General features: G+C 34.4%; 1 protein-coding gene and 1 long non-coding RNA gene across 2 annotated transcripts in view; both read left to right on the forward strand.

Annotated features, from left to right (window-relative positions):
- Positions 1-557: 557 nt before the first annotated feature.
- LOC119190863 lies at positions 558-1705 on the forward strand. The gene is made up of 3 exons (XR_005113238.1): positions 558-824; positions 1146-1233; positions 1602-1705. It is a non-coding gene; the product is annotated as an uncharacterized LOC119190863 (long non-coding RNA).
- Positions 1706-23338: 21633 nt separating this feature from the next.
- LOC119190882 (carboxyl-terminal PDZ ligand of neuronal nitric oxide synthase protein-like) overlaps positions 23339-27347 on the forward strand; it is a 203451-nt gene continuing 199442 nt past the window's right edge. Inside the window, exon 1 of the mRNA XM_037444130.1 lies at positions 23339-23630. The gene's annotated coding sequence lies outside the window, so the exon portion shown is untranslated. The remainder of the gene's footprint in view (positions 23631-27347) is intronic.

The following is a 27347-nucleotide window of genomic DNA, read 5'->3' on the forward strand; positions in this document are numbered from 1 at the left end:
TCGGCTTTATACCTAATGAGTGGTTCCAATTCTTCTACCCCAAGACTGGTGTAACAGGCCCATACTTATTTGGCATTGCACTTATCAACTATTTATTGAGTAAAGAGAAATATATACTTGAACATGAGTATTACAGTGGTCTATCAATAGCTTTAATTTTGTATTTAGCCACGACAAGACTTGGTCCTGCATTTGGCGCTAGCCTTGATGCACAAGTGGAAGAAGTACAGGCTGCATTAGAGAAAACAAGACAGGATGAAATAGACATGTATGAAAATATTATAAAATCTTCGAAGGAAGCTCAATGGAGAGCAGAAGGGCAGAAATTATTAATTGATGCAAAGAAAGAGTGTATACAAATTCAGTTGGAAGCAGCGTATCGTGCACGAGTAATGGAAGTGTATTATACGCTTAAGGGAAAGATGGATTATCATGCGAAGAAATACATCATCGAGAGACGTGTAGAACAGACAGTTCTTGTTGACTGGGTTATGGAAAATGTCTATAAATCTATACCTGCTGAGTATCGAAAGCAGTCGCTGCAAGAAAGCGATACAACGTTTGGCTTCCGCTCCGCCCTTGAAGGGGAGATATTCTTAAAAATATCGACTAGGTACATTGGTAGGGCCAAGCTTTTCTCCCTGATTGTTAAAATGCTTATTTCCAATGTTATATTATATTTGAAAAATAAATATTATGGGCAATAAAATACACGTTATTTGAAAAACATTTTCTTATCATGTTCGCTGTACCCTTTACAGTATTTTTATATTTTCAAATAATATGTTTCGACGTGAAAGGCATAGTTGCACAACAAATACGTGGTGAGTTAAATTTAGGTTTATATGGGCTGCTACAAGTTAGGTGTTAAGTATTACGTTATGTAAATATAATGTATTTTACACTACATTGCAGAAATAAATTATAAGTAATTTAATTAGTCTATCCTCTTTCAGGGTTAATATATATTTATGTCGGAAGCATTGCAATTCTATTCGTACATGTTCATTATTGAGATGGTTACAATAGTAGCGATTGACATAGGGGACAATAGAAAACAATAGCCTAAATAGATACAATAGGTATTATTGCTCGTAATTACCGCTGTCGAGTTTGTCTTATGCAGATGCACGTCTTGCTTCCAGACAACATAAGCGATTACGACTGGAGTGTGTGGTGCAAATTTCAGCCTAATGGTTTCGATTGTACCGACGGGGAGCCTTTGCAACCGAAGTACTGCAAGCATTTATTTATCTTTGTTATGGTTAAAGCCACGAATAATACATGATTCACTTCTGGCAACCAATGGAAGGGAAAACGCGTGAGGCTAAGGAATTTGTTATTTAAAAAACGATTCTTTAAATTTTTATAATCCCTATGGCGTGCTATATTGTTTATTTACTGTGATGAGCCGCGAGCATTAATTCCTTAATTTACAATGCCTCAATAATAGGGCACCTATATCTAGTATTTCAGATTTTTTTTAACTTAATGCGCTATATGACGGTGGTTTATGGAACATTTGCTTTAAAAGCATTCGTAATCCTTTAAATATCCATCGCTTTGTCCATTGGGCTTATAAAATATGATATAAATTTTAGATTTTATTACGACGTAAAAATGGAGGATTGTAAAACGTTTACATTTGGTCTGTGCGGTAAGAGCAAAAATCACTTCGAAACGAGAAATGAATGTCGCGACCGTTGTCAAGGTGAGTGAAAAAATCAGGAATAACGATTTTCGGTTACAATCCTTTGTATATTTGCATTTAGTAGCTTTTAAGAATGATGTTGATCCTTGGATTTGGACCAAGAAATATTATGAAAATTATACCAAATAATATTATATTAACTACAGTTACCAATAATATAGAATTACTATTTTGAGTCCTTGAAAGTATTTGGAATATTACAAACGTAGGAATATGCCTCATTATCTGTTACGTATTAAAGTATATTACCAATTAGTTTGAAAGGTGTTTATGATCATTTTATTATATATTTTTTTAATTCCATAGTGTTAATCCAAAAAATACATTTTCTTCGCATCGTTTCTCAGTATTAAAATACATATTGCAAACTTTAATGGTTGGCATTATCAATATTCTAAAAACTAAAGTAAAAATCATTTAAAACTTGTTTAAAACTTTGCGACACGTCATCAATATTGATGTGTATTTTAAGTTTTAAATCTAAAACTATAATTAACCAATTGACTTGAACATTGAAATTAAACTATTTTTCGGATTCTATCGCGGTGCTAGTATTTTATTTTCTCCCGACGTTTCGAAGACTTTGCAGCCTTCATGGTCACGGGGGGGACTGAGGTGTTGTTCATCCGTAAAGTCAAAGTTACAATATCTACCTACATTTTACAATTATACAACTTTTTAACTTTTTAAATTTTAGCTGTTGGTGGTCCGATCTACGCAGAATGAGCTCACAGTGTCTTGAAGTCTGGCAGCCGGTCTTTTGGGTTCCGATTTAATTAAATGTAGAACTGGATCCCAGGCTTGTGCAAGCTTCCAACCATCTTCCCTATTGAAATTAGGATGTTTTTTAATTTCAATAGCCTCGCGAATCATCCTAGGCAGGAATCGGTGTTCTTTGGCGAGGATTTGTGGCTTGTCTAGTCGCAGATAATGATTGGCGCCTCCTTCAGAGTGTTCAGCGACTGCAGACTTCGTCGAGCGTCGGTGTTTCACGTCAGCTATATGTTCTTTTAAAAGAACATATAGCTGACCACCAACAGCTAAAATTTAAAAAATTTAAAAAAGTTGTATAATTGTAAAATGTAGGTAGATATTGTAACTTTGACTTTACGGATGAACAACACCTCAGTCCCCCCCGTGACCATGAAGGCTGCAAAGTCTTCGAAACGTCGGGAGAAAATAAAATACTAGCACCGCGATAGAATCCGAAAATTAGTTTAATTTCAATGTCTAACATTCGCGTAAACATAAGAAATCATTATGCAATTGACTTGAACTTGACAAATTCTTTTGAGTTATTTGCTAAGCGCACGACATAGTTGTAATAATAGTAATATCAGCTCTGCATTATAATGTCCCACAGCTGGGCACAGGCCTCCTCTACTTAAGAGAGGGATTAGACTTCAATAACCTCTCTTCAAAATTCCTATAGAGAACTTTTTAGGTATCCTCTCGATGTTTCCTTTCACCTTTAAAGCAAGCGTTTACGTACATACAAAGAAAACCCACTTAATTTTAGAAAAACTCTGAAGTTTGGGCTCTTGGGATTTGAATCTGCAGGCATTCGTCTCGACAGTCCGTTCCATACCCAACTAGGCTATCCCGGCTTAACTTAACATAGCTTCTTGTTCATTATCTTCGATTTTCAGAAATTGGCTTACACGAAGCAAGAGCAAATGTTTCGGAAAAGATATATTGCCGTTATCAGCCGGACTTTGGAGACTGTAATAACTACCATCCGATGTAAGTTTTGATTTGGTAAATTTGTTTTTAGCACTCACTTCGGACATTATTTACACGACCTCATACATCTTTGAGGCCTAAAGGAGTATATATTAACGAGTTATGCACTGAGGAAGGTATTCATTGTCGTTTTGTAATGCAGCATCAACATCTTAAATGTAGAAAATAAGGTCTACAGCCGCTAGTATAAAGATATAATCACTTCGGCTGCGAATACTGAGTTTAGGTGAAGTAATCATTTTTGTCACTTCTGGTGCAAGAATGCCAATAACAGATAAAGTATTGGCATCGTCTTGGCCGTAAGCAGTTTACGTCTTAAGTTAATTATAATGTGGGTACGTACCATACCTACATTATTTGAGAGGCACGATTTAAGGTTCCATGGTACATACTAGGATTACTAAGAATATATTAGGATTACAAAGAAAAAATTGAGGCAAGGCTTCAAGGGCATTATGCAACGTTTGCAGAATAAAAATTCTATAATTTTTTTTTAATTTCTTCATTTTCAGGTTTTATTTTGACATAACGCAACGCTTCTGCAGAGGCTTCTCGTACAGCGGTTGCGGAGGCAACTTGAACAGATTTCCCAATGCTCAAATATGTACTGCCATATGCGCAGGCGCAGTAGAGTATTATTAAATAATTTTGCTTTCTAAATGCTTTGTTGTTCTGCTCAAGTCCCTATTCAGTTTGAAGTTTTTGCCTTTCTTGCTAACGAAATATTAGTTTAAAAATTATAGGTATGTTATATAGGATGAAACCACTTTGCATTTAATATATTAAATATTAGTTGTGCCTGGTGATTTAAACTACTGTCGATTTTGCAAGAAAAGATGCATTTCGGTTTTAGGCTTAGGTACTTATACTTAATTTTTAGGTAATATAACGTGTTTTTGCATATTATGAAAGAAGATCTTATAATTTATTTAGTTGTTTGTTTGTATAGATATGTTATAACTAAAATATTCGAGTAATTGTCTCGGCAATATTTATGTTGCGCCTGCCACGCACAACGAGCAAAGTTTCTTATCTACGTCGTACCTATTACAAAAAATATACAGCTATTCACAATCTTGCCACTTAAAATAAATGTCACACTATTGATCAACTTTATCATACGTATTATATTACTCTTTTATACTTGCCGATTAAGTAATAAAATTATAAAATTCTATTTGAAGATCGATTTCGTATAGTGATTCCCTGTAAAATATGCCGTGTCTATTTTGATAATTACAGGTTAACTGTGAAGTTTAATTTCGCGGCTAGTCGCAAAGCTAGAACAAAGTCTAGTAATCAATAACTGCGGATAGAACCGCAAATGGATCGTAAACGAGGGTATTCAACAAAAATCCCGTCCTGTCTCGCATCCTCATTCGTTTCATTAATGGCCAGCTCGCACGTTTTCTAGCGTTGCGTCGGTTAACGTATTACCGGAGTGTCTGTTTAAATCTTTGCCGACTTTTTGTAAAATCGTTTTATTTTTTATTTAAAGATTTGTAAAACAATATATTTTGAAAAGAAAGACAAGAAAGTGGTGATGTTAGAGCAGCTTCCCCGGACTGAGGCCACCATACCAGGGTCGTGGAAGGTCTAAATTTAAATTTTTAAAAGGAATATAAGTAATAAATACGAAATACGTATGATTGAATTATTGTGTCATTTCTCTAAAAGCTATGAGTAACCCTAAAGCCTACCTCCTAGCCGACAAAATTTGTTACAAAATAAATGTAAATTCAACTTACATCACAAAATTGTCTTCAATATTTTCTTCGCAAACTAAATACTGGCTAAAGATAAAAGAAAGCACGGACCTGGAAAGTCGATGAGAAACATCGATGGGTGTTGAAAGCATTTAGCGAACAAATAATTGAACCTCTTGCAAGTTGCAACTTAAATTTTTCTTCAATATTTTGTATATGGATCGTTTTTATATTATTATGTATTTAGTCCATTGAAAAGTTACATTTGGGGTTGCGTTTTTTAGAGGACGCAATTTTATTTTTTTGAAGTGTAGGGGGGGTCAGTCTAAAGCTAAAACCAAGTTTGTGGGGTCGCCAACCTTGTCCCACGGCCGCCATCTTGAAAATAGGGGTTGAAATGGTTTTTACGATGTATCTCTTAAACTATTTATCTGACAAAAAAAAATAATATAAACATTTTTGTTGCAAAATAAATTCTCTACAACTTTGGTCTAGTAACTTTTGTCGTAGAACTATAAATAAAAAAGTTATAAGCGAAAATGTTAAGAAATTCAATGTTAAGCAATATCCATTGCAACGTCATCAGAACGTGTGTTTATAAGGTTCATATGAAAATGGACCTTGAGGTATCGCCTTAATCTACATTTTAGGATAGTCAGTATACATTCAATATAGTCAATGTCTAAGAAAGTAAACACCGCTTCTCATTTACGATTTTATACTATCGTCCGTGCGTTAGATAGACGATTGTGTGTAGCATAAATTCTTATCGTGAAAAGATTTAAACAAGGTAATAGAAATATATTAAATAAAAGCAAAGTACATGAGAACGTACAACGAAAACAAACTCTGGCACTAACACCGTCACACGGTATACTACGACAGAATTCCTTGCCTGAAATTATCGCGACCGTCGCCGCGATAATTTTGGTAGTTGTACAGAAACTTAATTTTCTCGCAGTAGTAGTACACGTTGAAGCTGCAACTACATTATTTATGTTCTGTTTGAAGATTTTGAATGACCTATTTGCTGACATTGCTATTGAAAGCCCATTTATATATCCAGTTGGATTTCATACCAAAAAACCCTTTTGGACATGAGCCACTGTATTGTCTATTTTCACCAAATAACTATGTCTTATCGTTGTTGTGTTCTGGTTAGGTTAGGTAGTATATTTACTTTATTAGGCTGAGGATTAGATATGAAAAGTAAACTGAGAAGATATATTTTAATGTCGACGGTGAAGATCTTAGTGCTCCGGCACGAAGTGTTGTAGTTAATAGTTTTGGAGGGCACTGCACTGTGAGCAGTTAACTCGTGTTATCATTTAAATACATAAACAAAATTAAATTGCACATTTTTTTAGTTAAGCGTATGTAGTATGCAAGTATTGTCGAAATTTTGTTAGAAAGTGTAATAATAGTATTTGGTTTAGTTTAGTGGGTTAATAGAAGGGGCAGTGACGAGACAATAGTCGTACGAAAATAGACTAGTAAAATAATATCAATGTCTATTTATTTAGATTGTATAATAAACAATCTCTATTGCAGTGGACACCATTTGTAGCGCTTTAAAGAGACTAGTTTTTTTTTTATTATTATGCCGGTTATTTATTTGATGTAACATTTTTGGAATTGTCTTTCAAAAGTTTTGTGTGTAGTAACGCCTTGTGTTTTTCACCGACTTATCAAACGTAATAATTTTATGCACAAGCTAGTATGAGTAACATCATCATAATTTTAGTTACTAATGACTGGGTAATTAGCATGTCGGTCAGCTGAAGTTTAATAATCGCTACCACCTACGACCGCCCACATTATGGACGAAATTTTGTTGCGTCCTCGTTCCTTAAAGGGGAATTGTGTAAGGAAGATGGTTCGGGCTTAGAAAGTGATGTTTTATTGTTTTTATCTCAAGCAATAGCAGCAAAGCACTACGGTCGAGCCGGCTAACGTTGAGTAATCAAGAATTGTTAGAACTGCCTAATAATTGAGGATGTTTATCGTTCCTTAATAAAACGTGTTCGGGGCGTAAATGTACGTAATGAATATTACAATAATTGTAGCAATGTGGGTGTTTGTTATTATAGCTTTACCAATTCTGAAAGGCTGATCAGGGAGGTTAAGATTTATATCTTCCAGTTTGTATCCTGATTGATTTATTATATTAGAAACTTTTCACCTAGTGTCATATATATATGATTATCAGCATTTATTCCTATCCTATTCCAAATTGATTTGTTATGAACATCAGCATCGTTATTAAATTATGTTGTATTGATAAAGAGAAAAAAAACGTAGTGTACCTAATACCGCAATAACAGTGTTGAACAAATATTTTGTTTCGTCCTTCCTTAAGGACCTTGGTTAATGTTAATAAACTTCTAAGTCAACGAATTAACACTCATTGTATTGTTCAAAGAATATGGTCGGTTTGACTGACGCTTGTTTTTAAGCAAGACCCGCAATTAAAACAATATTACTTGCCAGATTTTTAAGTAACGTTTAAATCGACTGCAAGAACGTTATGTTCCTTCGTGTAAAAACCACGAGCATGAAATGCGTGCCATTACCTCTCGTGTGCCTTTTAGGTCGACTACTTTGTTTTATCACCACGAGAACCCAAGAAATGAGCGTCATTAGTTCAAACGCCCCGACCTTAGACAAAAGCACATATACACACTATATACACTCTATCGAGCAGCAAATAAACTATTGTTCAGATATTGCAACCATTAACCCGAGCACTGTAATTTTATTACATGGATGTAACAAAGGACAACCTATCCGCCGTCCTTTAGGAATGGCCCATTAGTCCTGTAAACGCTATTACAAAACTTTGTTGTACTAACAGTTTAAATTCGTAGTTTATTGACTGCGTGAAATTAAATTTCGCCACCCTACCACGTTTTATGTATGTGCAAGATGCTATCAACATTACTGATTATAACGATTAATCGCTTATATTCTGTTTATTTGCTTGGTGTGGTCTAATCAGTGGTTATTAATAGGCGGAAACGTATCAGTGAAGAAATCCCCATTAAACTCGGTGAAAACATTTGAAATATCGTCCAGTCATAGTTCGTAATAAATTCTAACGAATTGGCCACAAATCGGCTATTTGTCTGGCATTTACAACGCGTGTCATTCGTCACGGGCAATGACAATCGACTTTCCGCAAGTGGGCCTATTCGGGCCGCGCGGTTGCGTATTTTATATTTCGTGACACCCAACAAAGGGAGACCGCAATCTTAAAAACCGTTGATCCCTACCGAGCTTTAATTTCAGCTGAAGTGAAATCGAGTGAAGTGTACATGCTTTCGCTCTTATTCCCTCGACCCTTCTTGCTGGTGAGCAAAAATATACGCTTTGAAAAGTTCATCTTGTACTCGGTAAAGTTTTAACCATGAATATTTAGGAATGTGCCTGTAAGAGCGCCTGGGAATAAGTTATATGACATACACAGTGTTGTTGGGATGTAATTACGTTATTAGAATTACTGAGGCACGCGGTAGAGTTTCCAGAGCATTAAAATTGCACAGAAATAGAAATATCCAGATAGGTTGGGATGCACTTTAAATGATAACACCTAATGGAATTAAAAGGGTAGATAAAACGTGGCGCGGAACTGTTTTTCTTAGAGAAGCTAGCATGGCGAGACGGAATTCAAAGATGGTAATGTGGTTTGGTGAAAATACAAGTATGAGGTCGGGAGGGCGGCAGTGGGCGGGGTGCGCGGGGACCGCATGTCTCACATTCCTTTGTTCGGAATGCCTCCCTTTCTTGTCGAAGTCTCGCGGCTATAGCAAAAACGTCCCGGGAGCGCAATTTATGCACGAACTTCTACTCACCGTTCTATAATCGCGCCTAACTAACGTAGGTACTTCATTATAAAGTACGAACAGCCGGCCGAATTTGTTTAGTCAGATGTTGCCTGACGGATCTTTTGATCCCCTTTTGTTCCGCGCCGAAATCTCAAATTGACGGCGAAAGCTCATATTTAATGAAGTTGTGTCTGCCTCCGACCCCATTACGTATAATGAAAAAGTTCAATAATATTATATTCCTTTTGGAATCCAGTTTGCTGCCAGTGATACAATTACTTTTATTTGCTTGTGTTTTATTGCCTTTATGAATAAATCTAATGTTGGATATATTTTAGAGAGTGAGAATAAAAGATGTGCATTGTGTCGTTCATGGCACCATCTTGTGTTTACTACATATTTACGGAAACAAAAAGCTCCGTTAAATCCGTTTCTTTCTCACAAACACTTCAGATAAAGCATGTACACACAGGGAAGGCTTTTAGGGGAGCGGCGCGAAAAGAAAAATACGTGATTACAGCTTTACTGCGTGGCCACGGTGACTTTGTGAGAAACCAACACATTTTCCCGCATCGCGTTGTGTGAGAAAGACATTGGTTATTTATGCATCGTCCGAAATTAAAGAAACAGCTTCAGTATCACGTTACCTTACAACCCTCGTGTCATTACATATTCTTTTGTAAATATAAAACGAAAATAAAATTTTCAAAATTACCCTCCGCAAAGGATAATTTAATGAAGAAATCTTGGGACGAAAACTTCGCTTTTACTTGGTCTGTATAGCTGAGCAGGTTGGGGTTTTGTTGCGAAATTCATTAGTGATTATGACACGATATAAACTCAGCCAATAGATAGTGACAAAACAGTAGCAGCAAAATAATGAAATATGGGCATTAGTATAACTCATATTAAAGTTTAAATTTAAATATATAACAATATGAAAAAAATACTAATTTACGTTGTTAATATCAATTTATTGAAGGGTACATGACATAGATAAAGCCGATTAAAGCATACTTAAATAATATAATGGACTTTAGTCTTTATTAATTTCTTGGTTTTTTTAGTTTCGACAAACCTTCGAAAAATATTTGCATTGATAATAATATTTTGTTTATTATAACAAGTTGTGGTATAAATAAGGACATTAGTGGGCCAAGACTGACAACGGGCCCTAGCTAGAAGAAGGTAGATACAGCGAACATTTGCCGGTACATTTTTATCTAAAATACGTTTTTCTTAGGTATACCTGATTATAAATGATAGCTTAATGCCCTATAAATCAGGACTGTCAGCTGTCTTGAAATAAACTAGAGATTCTGGCGACAATAACGCGCTTGTTCTGTTGATATCTGTTTGCTTTCGTCTCCAAGAGCTGTTAAGTAGAACATTCTGCGGTAAGCTAGCCCGTAATACTCAGTTAGCTGGAATTGTTCAAATAATATGTTATGCATTTGTTTTCATGCGGTATTTATTATGGAACGATTTACATTGGGAATTTTCAATCAATGAATTATTTTTGTAGCTGACTAGATTTTGCCTACGGCGCCACCCGTATGGAAAAGAATTTCTAGAATAAATATTTCCCAGGGATAATAACAGAAAACGAATTCAAAATTTGTTTAGTAGTTTTTGAGATATGCGCGATCTAACAAACAAACAAATACAAACTCTTCAGTTTTATATATGAGTATACATGAGCTAACGAGTTAGGCAATAATTTCTATATTCAGCAACATATAATTCCACAGTAGCATATAAGTAGAGTATCTTTTAGGTACAAGTTCAAAACGTCTGCGCTGTGCCTTAATATTTTCCATTTAATGTTACTAATGGACTACAAAGGGGCGTCGGGTCGCTTAGATTCATCCATGTCAATAGACACATAATCGATTTAGCTATGGTACTTCAACTGCAGGATCGGGTGGACCGTTAACGCTTTATTTTCCAGCTGTAACCTAATATAAATGTATCGTATGTAGGTGATATTTATTCATAGCACTTAAGTTATTTTCATTTTGGGGGAAGGCAGAAGGTTTGCTGTTTGTAAGATATATCCGCCAGGATAACAATCACCATACAAGGTGTTAAACTCCGCCATAGTGGCCCATGTAAGTGTGTCGCTTCTGGGATCAGCCTATGTATATTCGGTTCCAACAGGCCAGCATAATTGTGTCGATGGTTAAGGGATAATTATTTCTTTTTAGTCGACACTCTATTGGACCCCACTCTACTTACCATCAGGTGCAGCGGGGCACTTTGCTGTGCTTGTTAAAAAAGTGTGATACCAAATATTTCGCTGGATAAGTAGGTTTTTTGTGGGGGTTGTCTATTGTCTTCAACGAGGTTCCAACTTAGATTTAACAGTGAGCAGAAAAATCATTATCTAACGCAGACTACTACTTACTTCGGGGATCATACATATCTTAGAAAGGCAATCGTCCTGCGAACATATGTATAAAAGCGGAAAACACATAATTCTACAGAACATTCCTCCTAACCTTATTTACTCCGACGTAGAATCAGCGCAACATGTTTAGTTACATGTTACATAAAGAATTTTCTAGTTTTTACAACTGGTTGCCTGCCCGACGTTATTCCCTGCAGGGAAGCCAATACCGCGAAAACCATGTTACAAAAACTTTTACAATGTGGACTTAGCTCTTAAGCTATAATACAACCACGTGCTTCTTTTATAACTGCTCACCTAACATTACATCTAATTTTTGGAATTAGTGGCGGCTACAGAAAAAAAACATACATTTCAAAACAATATTGCTCTACAAATAGTTTGGGTAAAGATAATATGTAATGAGATTTACTTAGATTTTCTTGTGGGTGTAGTTTTGCTCGAGTATTGTGGTGTTGAAAGGGACTTGTAAGTCACAGACTCGGCTATTAGCATATAAATGAACGATGCAGTCTGGTACCGCCTCTCGGATGTTACCTCCCTGCTACTCCTCAAGATTTGTGCACTAATCCCACTTTGATTCTTGGAAGGTGTTATTGGATTAAAAATCGTGTCATAAGTATTATAAAATTGATATTATTTAGTCAAATCTTTTAGCTTATAAATCATAAAAATTAAATATAAAATATATTGTTTTTATATAATTTATAATTTCTTTGCTTTGCACAGTGTAATCTATTTTGTGACTCAGTCAATCTCATTTTACAATATTTTCAGGCAAAACAGCTCCACATAAAATTATAAAATCTAGAAAAGTAATTCATTTCGAAGTATTAAAGCAAGCTATTAACATTCCCATGAGAATCTAGTAATTTTTGTTGGTTGTTTCATCCCGGAAATGAGAGGTTCCCTAGAGAAATATCATGACGCGAACGAACGTAGGTAACAATAAATCAAAGTAGAAAATGTAGCTGGTGTCAAATCTATCTCGGTTGTATGTTAAATAATATAAAGGTAATTGTTCTGGTTAGATTCTTGGTTTCGAGATAGAGCAAGACTTTTGCAGAACAAAGTTATCTCTCTGCTGCAGAAAAACAGTAGAAGTTCCAAGTTTTGTTCATGTTTACAATTACTTGTTTCGCCGACGTCGTTACTTCAGAGTATATAGCTAATTCAATATATAATAGGGACATTTGTTTGAAACATTGCGTGGAAACAAACAGTAAAAATAAAAATTATCCTTTTTCCAATAACCGCGCAATATATTTTGAAAGTCTACAAATATTTTACATCTAGAAATTGTTCTGAATCATTTAAAATCTTCTAGTTCTTTAGAATTCGCTATAATTCCGTACTATATAAATATCTATAAATATAAAAATGAATCTCTGTTTCCCTCGGTCATCGCATCATGATTCTTTTTTTGTTGCATTAATTATTGCCAGGAGAAGGTTCTTATGAAAGAAAAAATGAAGGAAATTGAGCGGAAGTTTAAGTTTTTTCAAATAACTGTCAGTGATTGACAGAATGCGTGTATCTAAGAGCATTATAATAATAAACATATTTTTTAAATTAATTATATATCGAATTAAATATCCATAGCTAAGATAGGACAACGTCTGTCGGATAGCTAGAAATATATATTATAATTAAACTTGGTGGCATCTGAAAACTGAGCACGAGTACCACTTTGAGGATCATTAAAATTTCTACTTCTAATAATGCTTATGTGGCGCTCCCCCGGAAAAACGGCGCGTTACCCGTATTTCCAGGAGTTATTATTTCGGAATTTGATATGCTAATAAAAAATATCACATTGCTGTGATATGTTATCTTAACTTTAATTGTTTAATATTTTTAAATTAGTTATTGCTTAATTTTATAATGAAAATACCACAAACATTTTTGACTGCGTGCCACTATTAAAGTAGACGTCATTTTAATGTGCAACTAACACTATTAGATAGACAATTTAATTAGGACTATTAGGGTGCCTAAAATTTTAAAAATACCTAAAATTTATTTTTTATACGATTTTTTTCGTAAATATTTTGCATATTCCGCCTGTAACTCGCGTGCCGTTATGTATGGAACAAATGTTCACGGCCGTTTGCTCGGGAAGGTGCATTAACCGTCTTTTACGCTAAATTAAAGTGAAAAATAACTCTACATGTGAAAGTGCTCCCACAAAATTTTATGTCAATTAGTTAAAGTTAAATAAAATTAATCCAGATATTATCCATTACTGTCAATGTCAAATAAATGCCATGGTTATTGTGTATTCCATCGCAATTTAGTGCATTAAAATCAAAGTCTAAAGGGTTATAATTATTAAATTTATGCATTTACCTCACCGTGAAAACAATGTTTGCTGTATTTAATATTAATGAATATAATTTGAATTGACACCGGGAGTGCTCGTGACTCGTGAAACATTGAAATTCGTTTGACATGTTGATATAAAATATTAATACTGAAGCATTTTCTATAAATAAATACAAATAAACACGACAAGGTATTATAGAGATGTGTGTGAACTTGGTTCTCCAGCTGTCTTCGCCTAAATAGTTCTTCGAGGTCTTTCTTCTAATAATACAGGCAAATGTAGGCGGACCCATACCAATCCAACACCAAATTACATTATGTAGTTTTGATGCAGCGATAGTAAGTATGCCATTCTACTATTATTAACGGATTTTAAAAAAGGAGTAGGTTATTATAGGCTTGATATTCCCACATTAGATTTGGTTTAGAAATTTTTCGAGTCAAACTTAATTGTCACTGAAAAACAAGCTTGAAAAATAAGCCCCACGAGTGTACTGAGTGGCGTCTGTTCAGCGAACTGCACTCGTCGCTTCTTCTAGGTGATAGACCACCACGTTGCACACAAATTCCTATAACAAATACCATGGGAACAGAAACCCATGTTACTTGAAAACATTGTTTAACAGTGAATAATAGTCACTGATATTTATTATGAAGTGACCATATATAATTTTCGGGACAGCTCGGGTCTCAATAGCACTACACAGTACACAGCACTTACCGCGTTACCGCAAATGGCTTCCGTAATTCAATTATAAATGAGCATCACAAATTGTTTAAGCGATCTGTTAAGATCTGTTAATTTCTACAGCTTTCGATCGCGATGTAGATGAAATTATTTTGGTGTTTGGTAGGATATGGTGTAAAACTAAAGGATATCCTCTTTTGAGATCAGCCCCTATATAAATAATGGTTTGAACGGGCATATTTGTTTCGAAGGGTAATCATTTCTCGTTAATCGACAATCTGTATGGATCTCCGCTTACCATCAGGTTCAGTGGAGTCACATTGGCGTGCCCACATAGAAAAATAAATATGATAAATCATGCAATCAAAGGTTGCTGCAAAAGCTGATAGTAGCTATAATATAATTTTTCATTCGCTTTCATTAAATTTGAAACTAACCTAAGTAATATTTTAGTTACGAATGAATACATTTTTAACCGATTTCAAAAAAAGGAGGAGGTTCTCAATTCTTCAGATTTTTTTTTGTGTTTCATACGCGATTTCATACTCCGCCAATTGTGGACCGATTTTCAAAATATTTTTTTTGTTCGAAAGGAGATACTGAAATGGTTCCATAGGCACCAAGTCAGGATCTGATGATTGGATGATGGAGAAATTGAGGGCAACCCTCAAATTTTATAGGCTTACACATCGTTTTTCGCAAATTTTATGAAGTAACTTAAGTACTTGCGTATGGTAATCAGTAATCATTATCTTATGTAGCTGAGCTGATGATGGAAAGTACAATTTCTTAACAGTAAGGAGTTACTGGAAGAGGCATCAACTGATTTAATAAATTCTTTTTATGTTTGAAAGAGCGTTTGCCATTTGTTCTCATGATTATTATTAACACAAAAAATTTAATTGCCTTCAAAAACCACTAAAAACCAAAAAATAATTTAACATTACCTATATTCTGTTTATCAATTTTGGAGTCGGTGCCTATAAGAAACTGAGGTACAAGTAATCATTGAATCGAAATAGTTGTACTTTAATCCACTTACGTGACATAGGTGTGAAAAGCGTTAACAATAATATCCCTTCAATTTCGTGGTCATAGAAAACTCAAGAACACAATGATCGTGATCATCGATAAAATATAGTCTAAAGTCATAATTCGTGTTCCAGTTTCGCTTATTTCGTAAGTCATAGACAAATGTGGTGGTCATGATCAATTCGACTAAAATCAGATTATTTAGAATAAAAAGGACAACAATTTAGCTTCAATAACAAAATTAACTATATATTACTGCATAGGAAGCATAACAAAATGACATGATAATGATTTATACATAATATACAAAATGTATGCGAAATACAAAGTGGCAGCTTTCAACTGAGTACATGAGAACTAAATCGTAACAATTAGATTGTCTGGTATGTACGGCCTTGTTGAGTTAGTCAAGTAAATTCCAATACAACATTTGTTGATAGTATCATAGTTTGTAAAATAATAGCAAAAAATAAAATAATATTTCGTTAAGCACCGATTTATTAATCATTAGGTGTATTCAAAGAATATGTTACAAGAACAAGAAATTGAGTGTAAAAATAGGAACGATAAAAATTTAAATAAAACGTGTTACGCATTATTTGAATGTCTAGCATTCGCGTAAACATAAAAATCAGTATGTATAACTATAAGAATGAGGGTTTAAATAAAAAAGAATCAAATGATTATATACTTTCTGCGTATATTTACTGAAATATTATGTTGAGCTTGAGTAATGTTATTGGAATTTGTAAGTCAACAAGTTTAGACACAACATTGCATTCGTGTTAAGTAATATTTTATATCGTTGCGGTTATTTAAGATCATACATCTTAATACATGATAAATCATACAATTTATTTATGAATGTTGAAAATGTATACACGATTTTAATACAGAATTGGCTAAGGAGCGAAACCGGATAGTGTAAGTGCTTGAATTAATTGAGAGTGGTAGCGAATGAGTGCTTCGTGCACATTGTTAAGTTAGTTATCCAGTGCGCAACGAGCTCACATGTTTCGGATAAAACGGTGGTAACCACAGCTAGACAGAACTGTACCAGCAAATTGGTGTAGCTGGTGTACGGCTGAGTGAACAAAATTTAACAAGTTGGTTTGCGAGCCACGAGCTATTTTTGACCATTGCTTAATTAAATTATAAGAGCTTTAATTGCTCTATTTATACCTCATAATATTTCTAATGTTAATTATTTTGTTGATTGAAATGCCGTGTGCATTAATTACTTAAACTGTAGTGAATAAATGGTAAATCATATTTTAAAAATAAGCAATTAATAATTAAGGATGAAGAAATTAATGCCGGAGTTTCCTCCTGCCTTTCTTTTTTGGGTCCTTATCTTTAAAAACGCTAATTAAGAAGGAAGCTAGTGAAAGGCTGGTAGTTTAGTTCGGCTAGGTTGTTAATTATCCTCTACAACGGCAATGTATGGTGCACGTAGGTTCTGGTGTGAAGGCCATACACTGGCAATCGTAGTGTCGGACGTCGACACAGGTGGACAGATGACCTAATAAAAGTTGCAAGAGGTCGCTGGATGCTAGTTGCTTCCAAAAGGTCGATCTAAAAATCTTAGAGGAGTACCCATGTTCAGCAGTGGATATCCTGCGGCTGATAATATACCGAGCACCGTGACGCGTTTCCTTCCCTCTCATTACATATTATAGTGTTGCTCTCTTTTTAGGGTTCTGTATCATAAAAGGAACCCTTACAAGATCACTTTGCTGTCCATTAGTCCCTCTATTCATCGAGGTTTTTTTTAGAAACGCATAAAGTTATCAAGTTAAAATTTATATCAAATTCTCGGGTGTACAGTTTTTATATCAGCGAAAAAATTAAAGTTAAAATTTGACAAGACGTAATGTCTTACAATGTAAAGGAAAAAAATGAAACCGTGAATATGTATGTTATAATAAAAAAAAACGTATTTACTACTACAAATGGTTACTAAAATTTGCGGTTGCTGCAGTAAACGAATCCAACGTTAAGTTAAAGTTATATATTTAGGCACCGTACCTACAAGTTTGTTAGGAACCCTAGGTGCACGACTCAAGTTCGCACTTGGCCGGTTTTTTTAAATTTGTTTCATTTCTCGTTAGCACTAATCCCGACTGTCCTTGACGTAAGTGCCTATTAGCCTGCGCTGGTTCTGTAATAATAGTAAATATTTTAATTATATGTATATTGACCAGTCATAAGAGTATTTTATATACTGGTATGATGAATTTTTCAAAAACTTGATTTGTAATTGCATAGTTTTTATTGGTTTCTTTTTTTCTTTCTTTTCATTAAATGCAGATAATCATGAAATTTCCATAAACATAACATAATAAACAATACAACGAACAACTGCATCACCCCAACTATAAACTAAATTAGCAGAAGTTAATTCTACATACGAAATGAAATTATTTACCTACAAATTATTATGTATGAAAAAAGACATGTTTCTAAAGCTATAAAGTCTAATAAGGATTTATTAAACATATTTTAAACAATCATAAAATGCTGTCATTAGACTCGATTTGTAACAAACGTTTCTTTGAAAAGTTTTCATAACATGCTCTTTCGGAGCCGCGTACTCTACAAACTAAGTAACGTGCAAATCCTTTTATAATGAACATAATTCCTTTGTAATTAAATATGTTTATATTAAGCATGTACACTAACTTTTAATTACATATTAGTGAACAATGAAAAGTATAGAAGGTTATGGACTAGACATTCCTAGGTTTGATTTCTGGGTCGGCCATCACTGCATATTCTTACATTTGCCCGAGATAGGAGGAATCCAAAAGGGGTTGAAGCTAGACAGCACAACGATTTACACTGTGAAACGAGTAAAAAATGTAGCGTTGACACCACATTGTCTGGTAAGAGCACGAAAATTTAAATATAAACTAGTTTTTAATAAATCTTATATCACAATTATTCGTAGATTTTTCATTATGAGAAGAAATATCACACAGAATATTGGTTCACATTTAAAGAAGATTAAATGGCACGTTGAAAACTCCGGGTCAGGCACGTTGCAATTATAAATGTTAAATGATTCAGAGCGCAGTTGTATCGGTGACGTGCTCTATCGTCAGTGAGAAAATATTTAACTTCCTTAAACAAAGCGCATATTTTGGTGTGTAGTAATAGTAATGTCTTTTGTTGTAATCTATCGATAATAAAATAAATTTTATTATTAAATAATCATAAATAGATTAAATGAAATGGTGGAAAAGTGAAAGTTGATTACACATGAAAATGATGAAGAAGGTTAATTTTAACGTATTAAACTATCAAACATCATCGTCATCAGCTATATATCTATCGCAACTGAACTACCTCTGTCATAGAATTCCAGACCGCCCTACATCTAGCAATTTCCTGTGACCTTTATTAGGTCATCCGTTCACGTTAATTGAATTGGTAAGTTAATTAAATGCCATTTGTTTTGTTATTTTCGCGCAACAAGTTGACAGCTTCTACGCGGTGCCCAAATCGCCCTTTGTGTCAGACAATGCGTTTCGTTTAAATTGTTAACTTTGCCATATAAGACAGAAAAGTTATTTTTAATGAGTATTCAGGCCGGAACGCGTTTTTATTTGTCTAGATTCTAGACTTTAGAATAGCTAATTGCGTAACATACAGGGTTTTTGTTATTTGACGTAAGAAATAGAATGATTATGTACTTTTCATATTTATATGACAAATGCGAAATTAACTCTGTTTATTATTTTATCACGGCTGAAGCACTCAGCCAATTTCCATGTGTTTTTATGTAGAGATAGTGTAGACTTTAGACCCTGGAAAGGACATAACTACGCTTTGTCTCGGGAAAGGATAATATGAAATATATAGATTGTAGTGACACTTCTGTTGCGGAAAAACTTTTCACGTCGGCGGAGTGGTAAAAACAGCTAGTATTTATAAATAACATTCTAATAAAATGTTAATATAATCTTACTATGCATTACTAATATTATAAATACAAAAGCTTGATTACGTTTGAAGGTTTGAATGTTACTTACAAGTAAACGTACAAAAACGCTAAATAGGAAATGGGATTTGATAAAATAATACAGATATACCTAGTCTTGCCATAAATATTGTAATAAAGAAAAAAGAAAATTGTTAACTGCAAATAACATTTATTACTTTTACAGTGTGTCAGTTTAATACATAAATATAAAACAATTAAAAATATAAAAAGCTTATTCGAAGTGGTCTCCATTGGCTGCAATACAGTCCTTTAAACGATGAGGCCAGTTATCAATAGAAGCACGCACTCTTTCCATGGGAAAATTCTTCACTGCCAATCGTATAGATTGTTTTAGGGACTCCAAATTATCATGGCGTTTAGAGCAAGCTGTACTCTCTAAAACTGACCACAAATCATAATCCAGCGGATTAAGATCGGGACTAGACGACGGCCAGTCTTCAGCTCTGATGAAGTCCGAAACGTTCGATTCCAACCAAGACTGCGTCGACCGAGCTTTATGACCCGGCGCCGAGTCTTGCTGGAAGGACCATACTTGGTTATTGAACATGGTGATGTTAAGGGGCTTAACTACCTTCTCAAGAATGGTATCTTGATACACTTGTGCCGATGTTTTGATACCTTTTTCACAAAAATATGGCTCAGTCACTCCTTCATAGCTAACACCCCACCAAACCGTCACTGAAGTCGGATAATGTCCACGTTGCACTCTGTCGACTAATTGGGAAGCTTCCTTAGAGCTTTGAGCATAAATACGGTCATTTTGTTTGTTAAAATGTTGCTCAATTGTAAAAATTTTCTCATCCGTAAACAAAATTTTTCTGTGACCTCCCTTTGCGTACCGCTTCAGTAGTTGTTTCGATTTTACCACCCTATTCTTCTTTAAATTATCAGTTAAGAAATGGCCAGTGCGTCTCTTATAGGCTGCAAGTCCTAAGTCATCTTTTAAAATACGCGACATGGTTCTAGGTGCTATCTTCATTTCCCGAGATAAAATCTTTTGCTTTCGGACAGGATTTCTTCGAATTCTTTCCCTTACTGCTTTGACCACCTTTTTCGTACGAACACTACGTGGACGGCCAGATCTTTTCTGTCACAAACAGAGGAGGTCTCATTGTACCTATTAATAGCCCGGTACACAAACATTTTACTAATACCAAGTGTATGGAGAGTTTTAAAAATTGCATTTGGCTCCATACCTACTTTGTGTAATGCTATCACAGCGATTCGGTTCTCTTTATCACCCCACACCATTTTAATATCGCAAAATATTTTACAATGTATTGGCGCCAAAATGAGAAAACACAATGAACAATCGTATAAAAATGACAGATTCGAAATTCAAATGTAATATTTTTTTATAATTAAGTGTAACAGTATTTATGGCCAGACTAAGTATAGGTTATTTTTGACTGCTTCAATGACGTAGTAGTATTGCGTGCGCAGTACGACCACCGCTTTGAGGTCCCAGATTCGAATCCCAAATCCGGAATAGAGATATTGGGTTTTCCTGCACTGTATAACCTGGGGTTTGGAATTTGTGTCCAATATGCCTGTAGGTTTGATCATGAGATGGAAAACGTATCGCAAAAGTTAGGTATCTAAGCTGCACCCCTATCCTTTGAACGATGAACGCGTGATGCATGTTTGTTTTGTTTTACTTTTTATTTTGGGAAAGTACAGAATGGGAATTTTATTCCGGGACTGGTCGTGAATAGATACAAACAAAGCTGAGAGTAAGACATGGTAAGGCACAAATTCCATTGAACTATAATGAAGGACTTTGAAAACATCTTTAATTTTAGTGTTAAGCTTAGCGACTATGTATTATTACTCCGAAGGATTCCCGTATTTGGGTTACTCAGTGTCATTATAATGCATTCACTGCCATTAAAAGTTTGGTCTGTAACAACACGATCCTAATTAACTTTAGAGACGATACTAAGAACAATTATTACAACCCGTGTGGGTCTAATGTGGTAAGCTCTATTATATACAACCTTATGCCGTTGTGATAAGACTGTTCAATTATCAGCTGTGACAGTTTAAAAGATTGATCACGCATAAAAATGTGCCACTTCCTTACTAAATACGTAACTAAATCTTAAACATAATTTTACCGTAATGACCAAATAAGAAGTGATAATTTGATTTTTTTTTTTTCGTCGGTAGAAAATAATAATATAAAAATACGCGATAAAATAAAAAAAAAAAATACTCCAATGTCTAACATTCGCGTAAACATAAGATTTCATTAAGCGATAACTTGTTACGAAAGTGTTATGTTATTTGTCAAACTTTTAAATCCCACCAAATGTATCTGTTTCCGTAGAGTTTGTATGTTTTTATGAGTTGTCGTGCCGCTAAAGAGTACCGTTGTTATTAATTCGTTAACGCAACAGTCCTTTTGCGACGTTCGTGAACAGTGAATGAAAAAAATAAGTTTTAATATGGATAATCGTAATTTCGTTTGAGAACTTATTTTGTTATTGTAATTATTATTTATGACTAAGAATAGATTGATTGTTGTATTAGTTCCTAAGACAACTGAGAAAATTTTTTGAATTCTTGTCACAAATATAGTTTGTGATTAATAATTTGGTCAAAACAACGGGTGTTTCATATAATAATATAAAATTATTAGAGGTTATTCGTGTTTATTATAATTGCACATTGAATTGAAATGAAATATTATAGTTTAGTTTAATCTGAAAGTTATTATACGTGATTTAGATTCCGTTCTATGTTAATTAAGTCCATTCTCTTTAGTTATACGAATTGTGTAATAGAAATATTGGGACGTTTTTCTCCTCGTGGATTCTGTGTGTGACGTGTGATTAGTAGGCGACCACGGCGAGATGATGCATTGTGCTAGCTCCATTGTAAAATACTATTGTGATTAAAAACATTTCTAGTATTTTATTCATATATTATTTAAAAAAATGACTTTTTTTTCGTAAATATTATATTTTTTGTACCTCTTAATGTTTCGCAAAATACTCAGTCTATATCGTTTTACAATTTTAAAAAGTATTGCTTCGTCGTTACATAGCTTTTTGAACAACTGTTTATTAAAATAAATATTTTAATAATTATTTATAATGTAAAAATACATAATAAAATACATGTCTATATGGTACACACATGCGAATTTTATATATACAAACAGTATAAAATAAATATAACAAAAAAAATTATAAATTGCATAGACACGGATTAATTGCTTCAATTGATTAGGTTTGTTGATTAAAACTACAAAGCACTGGTCGCGTCGTTCCGTGGCGGGTCACTAATCTATTATAGCCGATTGTCACCTGCTGTCTTGGTCTATTGGCTGACCAACGACCATGCATACGCATTAAGCATGCATGACTCACCGGAAATGTGCCGGTATGCATGTAGGCTCGTGGCTCACAACGCTCAGCGGGATCTTTGTTACGTTATTGTACGCTTTTGTTGGAATATATCGTCGATTATATTTATTGTGTCTTTAAATAAGATGGTTTAATTTTGAGTAATAACAGGAATTTATGGTTTAACTTTGATCTTTGAAAAAAACAATTTATAATATTTGTATAATTTCATGGAAGCTTGGAGAATGTTTTATTTTTTCTAAGAGATATAAAAGCAAAAGTTGCAAAGTGACACAAACAAAAAAAAAACAATGCATAAGTAAATTGTCAATGGCAAAACTTATAACCGTCGTCCTTTAAGGATCGGCTTTTCTGCTTAGAAGTTCCAGTGCTTGAAATGCCTACTCCGGTAGCGGTGAGATAACAAATGATGAAACAATGACGCCATCATGGTGGGAGCAGGCATTCGGCAGGCGCGGGGTAAGGGCGCGACGTTGCCGCTCCGCGCCCGCCTCCAGGCTGCTCTACTCGTTGAATCAACTGCGGCTCATACCGCGTGGTACCTCCAAGCGAGCGTCCGTGTACGAGCACCGCGCTCGCTCCGCGTCCGTTACGAACAAACTTACAAACTCTCACAACTAACCAGTTCTCTTATAAAAAAAATCTTTCCAGTCCCACCGGGACTGACTTACTCCCGAATTTCTTGACGTGAACTCTAACGTGCGCGTTTGCGGCGACTTTAAAACTTCCAAAACTTTGTTTATAAGCCGGCGGCCGGGCGCGGTGTGCATGTGTAAGCTTAAAGTCATGGCTGAACAAAGTTCCCACTAAACCGGTAAGTAAAACGGACTTCACTGGAAACGTGTGTTTGAAAATTCGAATGTATCGGTCAAAATTGGTGCGTCGTACGCTTATATTAAAATATGTCCCGCACATGGACTTCCAATTGGACTGCACTGATGTCTGGAATGTGGAAGGCTATTTACGACTGCTTGGCGTGTACACTGGCTTCTACAAACTCGAGGCATTAATTACCTGACAAAGAGTCTGTTTATATGTTAGTATTCTACGAAGTGACCTGTCTGATGATTTGAAACAGTGATTGTTCGCTATGGTTTCTTGGTAATGCACGCATCGGAAATGCGTCTAACAAAGCTATCGAGCTTGTTATCATGCGACTATTTTAGAATGCATCCAACAGTAATGCAACAAAAATATGTAACCACGAGTAATCGACTTAGTAATCAGATCCAATGAGTTGAAACGAGTTTTTATGTTGTATAACATGAAAGTCTTGCTTTTGAAGTAGTAAGAGATTCTGTGAATAAACAATAGCTAAGAAAAGTATTGTTGACTAATTATTTAATGAAATGTTTTCTATTTGTAATCAAATCCTTTTGTAGAAGAAAACATTCTTTTCCTGTTCAAGTTAAATTTCATTTGAGCCTCAACATATTAAAATAACAGAACGTTTTAAATCTCCTTTAAACATTGCGCACAAATTTATATTCACTAGCCCGATACAACGTGAAAAAAAACCTTCAAACAAAGGAGCCGAGATCGTCGGGTTGATATAAGTAGTTGCTAAAGCTTTAAGATAAGTCGTTTATCTATCTCACGACGATAAGCCGAATTAAAAGTCGAGTGACTGAGCACGACGAACACAACAACCTAATAAAACTAACAATTACAACTTTTGAAAATTAAGAACGTAACGAAATAGAGAGCCTTCTAAAAATAGATGACGAGGGCGTCGACATTATATCAAAATTAAATTTCTTTAATTGAATAAAGTCTATGAATAAATTTTACAATTAGCGAAAGCTACATATTTCACAGATGGAATTTCATTTGACAACAACGACGAAAAGCAGCGATATACGTCTATTTTAATAGACAAATAAATATTTTTTTGTTGTTCATAATGAAATGTGGTATGCGTATCACGATACTAAACAATCGGCTAATGTTGTTGGTAACAATTTTAAACCCTTTTAATTAATGGCGGCAACCAAAAGATTTATTGGCAATGGATTCAAATGGAATAGGAGCAATTAATCGTCCTGCGATGAATAGATACCCAAGTTTATGTTTACACAGGGAAACGATACCTTTTAATTAACTTTCCAAGTATTAATATTATAATAAATTCAGGCTGTTATTTTTATTGTATTGATCTTCCATATTTTAGCGCAAAAGCTCATGAAAACATGTTTAATAAAACTAACTTTTATTCAAGTAAAACATGTTTACCTTGAATCTAGACTATCGTCTCAGGTCTGTCAACTTTAATGAATACGTATATCAAGTTTAACAATATTTAACGAATAGTATAATTTTTCTTGTGCTACGTTAACATTTAAAACAAAATAAAGGTTTGTAAACACATTTATTGGATAAAAAAAAACCGTAGATCGCGTTTAATTAAAGTTTTACAAATTCTTTACAAATGGATTCTATTCAGCGATTTTAAATTTTAGGACAATTGTCACCCTTGCTCTCAACCGAAGCGTCAAATTCGTTCTGTCGTGAAATGTTTTAGTTACTTTTGTTCACCGGCGAAATTTACAATTAACTGGCGTCTGATTGAAGGGACTATTATTTAAACCCAGAACGTTTCAAAATAAAGGTTTTCTAGTATTTGAATATGTTTTCTTCTATCCCGTTAATTTAAAGTTAACATCGACGTAAAGGTTACTAAAAAAATCTATAAATTTGATGAAATTTAATTTAACTCGGTTTAATGTGGAGAAGAACGTCGATACTATATTTTATGTATGTAAATACGTGAGACGGACGAGAATTCCCTCCTCGTGGTGAGCTGTTATCATCTATAGACTAGCAACATTCGAGACACTGAGAAGGTTGTTATCTAAAACGATTCTTGCATAAGCTAGCCTTAAGGAGGTTATTGTAACACTGCCCCACAGTTGACGGTAGAGATGATAGATTTAAAGATCTAAGTCGTCGATGACTCCTTAGGACAAAGAACTTCTTAGGTCGGTGCGATGAGTGCGCTGCTAGATATTTTTGACGCTATTTCTGTCCAAAATGAGAAGAAACGTCTCAGTGTTTGTGGTATCGTAATCTATAACGTCGGAACATTTTTGTAGGAGACCCAATTGTGTCAGTTAGCAAGCACTTGTATGCTACCGGCGATACACAGGCGAATCGAGAGCATTCAGCTTTCTGTTGTACGACATAAGCGTGTATAATATCATGGATCAATTCATAGCGAACAATGAGGCTGGAAGCTGTGGTGCCAACTGGTTAGCAGGTGGTGTTTCTATTGTTTAAGAATGCTTAAAGCACTCGTCAACATACTGATATGCATAATGACGCTATGAATTAATATATTGCAGTAATGTAGCACAATTAACTAAACAAATTTTACCGATTACCGTTTCATTCGAATAATTATCTTTTTCAACTGTATCATACCAAGTGCCACCCAAGTTCTTGTGTATCGACTTAACATAACCAGCTTTCCATCCAACACCTAATCCCAATATGAGTCACGTTAATTAGATTAATTCACTTTGTCTTTGCATTCCGTATGCAGGTGTGAGGATAATAATTAAATCAGATTTAGCTTGAGTGGATTACCTCGGATAGCTATCACATATTGATCTCCTTCACTGCACACGTATCTGTTTCTGCGACAGAGAAAACTTAAATCTATGTTATATATATTGAGAATAGATAAATAATTTAATGGAAATTTATGCAAATTTTTAACTGAGTTGAAAAAAGTATCAATGCACCGGGGTTTTAATTAACTTGAAGAAGGAGTTAATGCGCTGTTTTCTAATTTTAACTATCTTAAACAAAGAGTCAATGCGCTGTATTTTTAAATTTAACTAACATGAAGCAGGATTTAATGTGACGTCTTATTAATTTTAACTTACTTAAACAAAGAGTCAATACGCTGTATTTTTTAATTTAACTAACATGAAGAAGAATTTAATGCGCCATTTTATTAATTTTAACTAACGTAAAGAAGGAGTTGATGCGTTGTATTTTTAATTTTAACTAACTTGAAGGAGATAATGCGCCAATTTTTAAAATCTTAACTAACTTAAAGAAGTACGCGATGCGCTGTATTTTTAATTTTAACTAACTTCAAGAAGGATTCATTGCAACGGTTTTTTTTATTTTAACTTGCTTAAAGAAGGAGTCAATGTGTCGTATATTTATTGTAGTGCTAGACGTTTCTGATTGTTTGACTGTTCATTCATATTGTTTCGTATATAATTAATAAATAGATCGGAACATATTTTTACTGATAATGACTATTTGGAAGTAGTTTTAACAACCTAATAAATAAATGAATAATGTCAGCCTAGGATAGTCAGCTTACTATGTTAAAAAAATGCTATATATATCCATAATCATCTCTCTAGAATTCTATGAAGACGTTTATTTACATACTCATCTAGTTATAACATATAACTATTTTACTGATACCGCTTTGAACCGAAAATATTCGTGTTAACTAACACAATATAACCTTAGCCACGGTGCGAGTGCTGTCAAATGATTTGGAACCACA

This window comes from Manduca sexta, chromosome 27 (assembly GCF_014839805.1).
Source record: "Manduca sexta isolate Smith_Timp_Sample1 chromosome 27, JHU_Msex_v1.0, whole genome shotgun sequence".
Taxonomy (NCBI): domain Eukaryota; kingdom Metazoa; phylum Arthropoda; class Insecta; order Lepidoptera; family Sphingidae; genus Manduca; species Manduca sexta.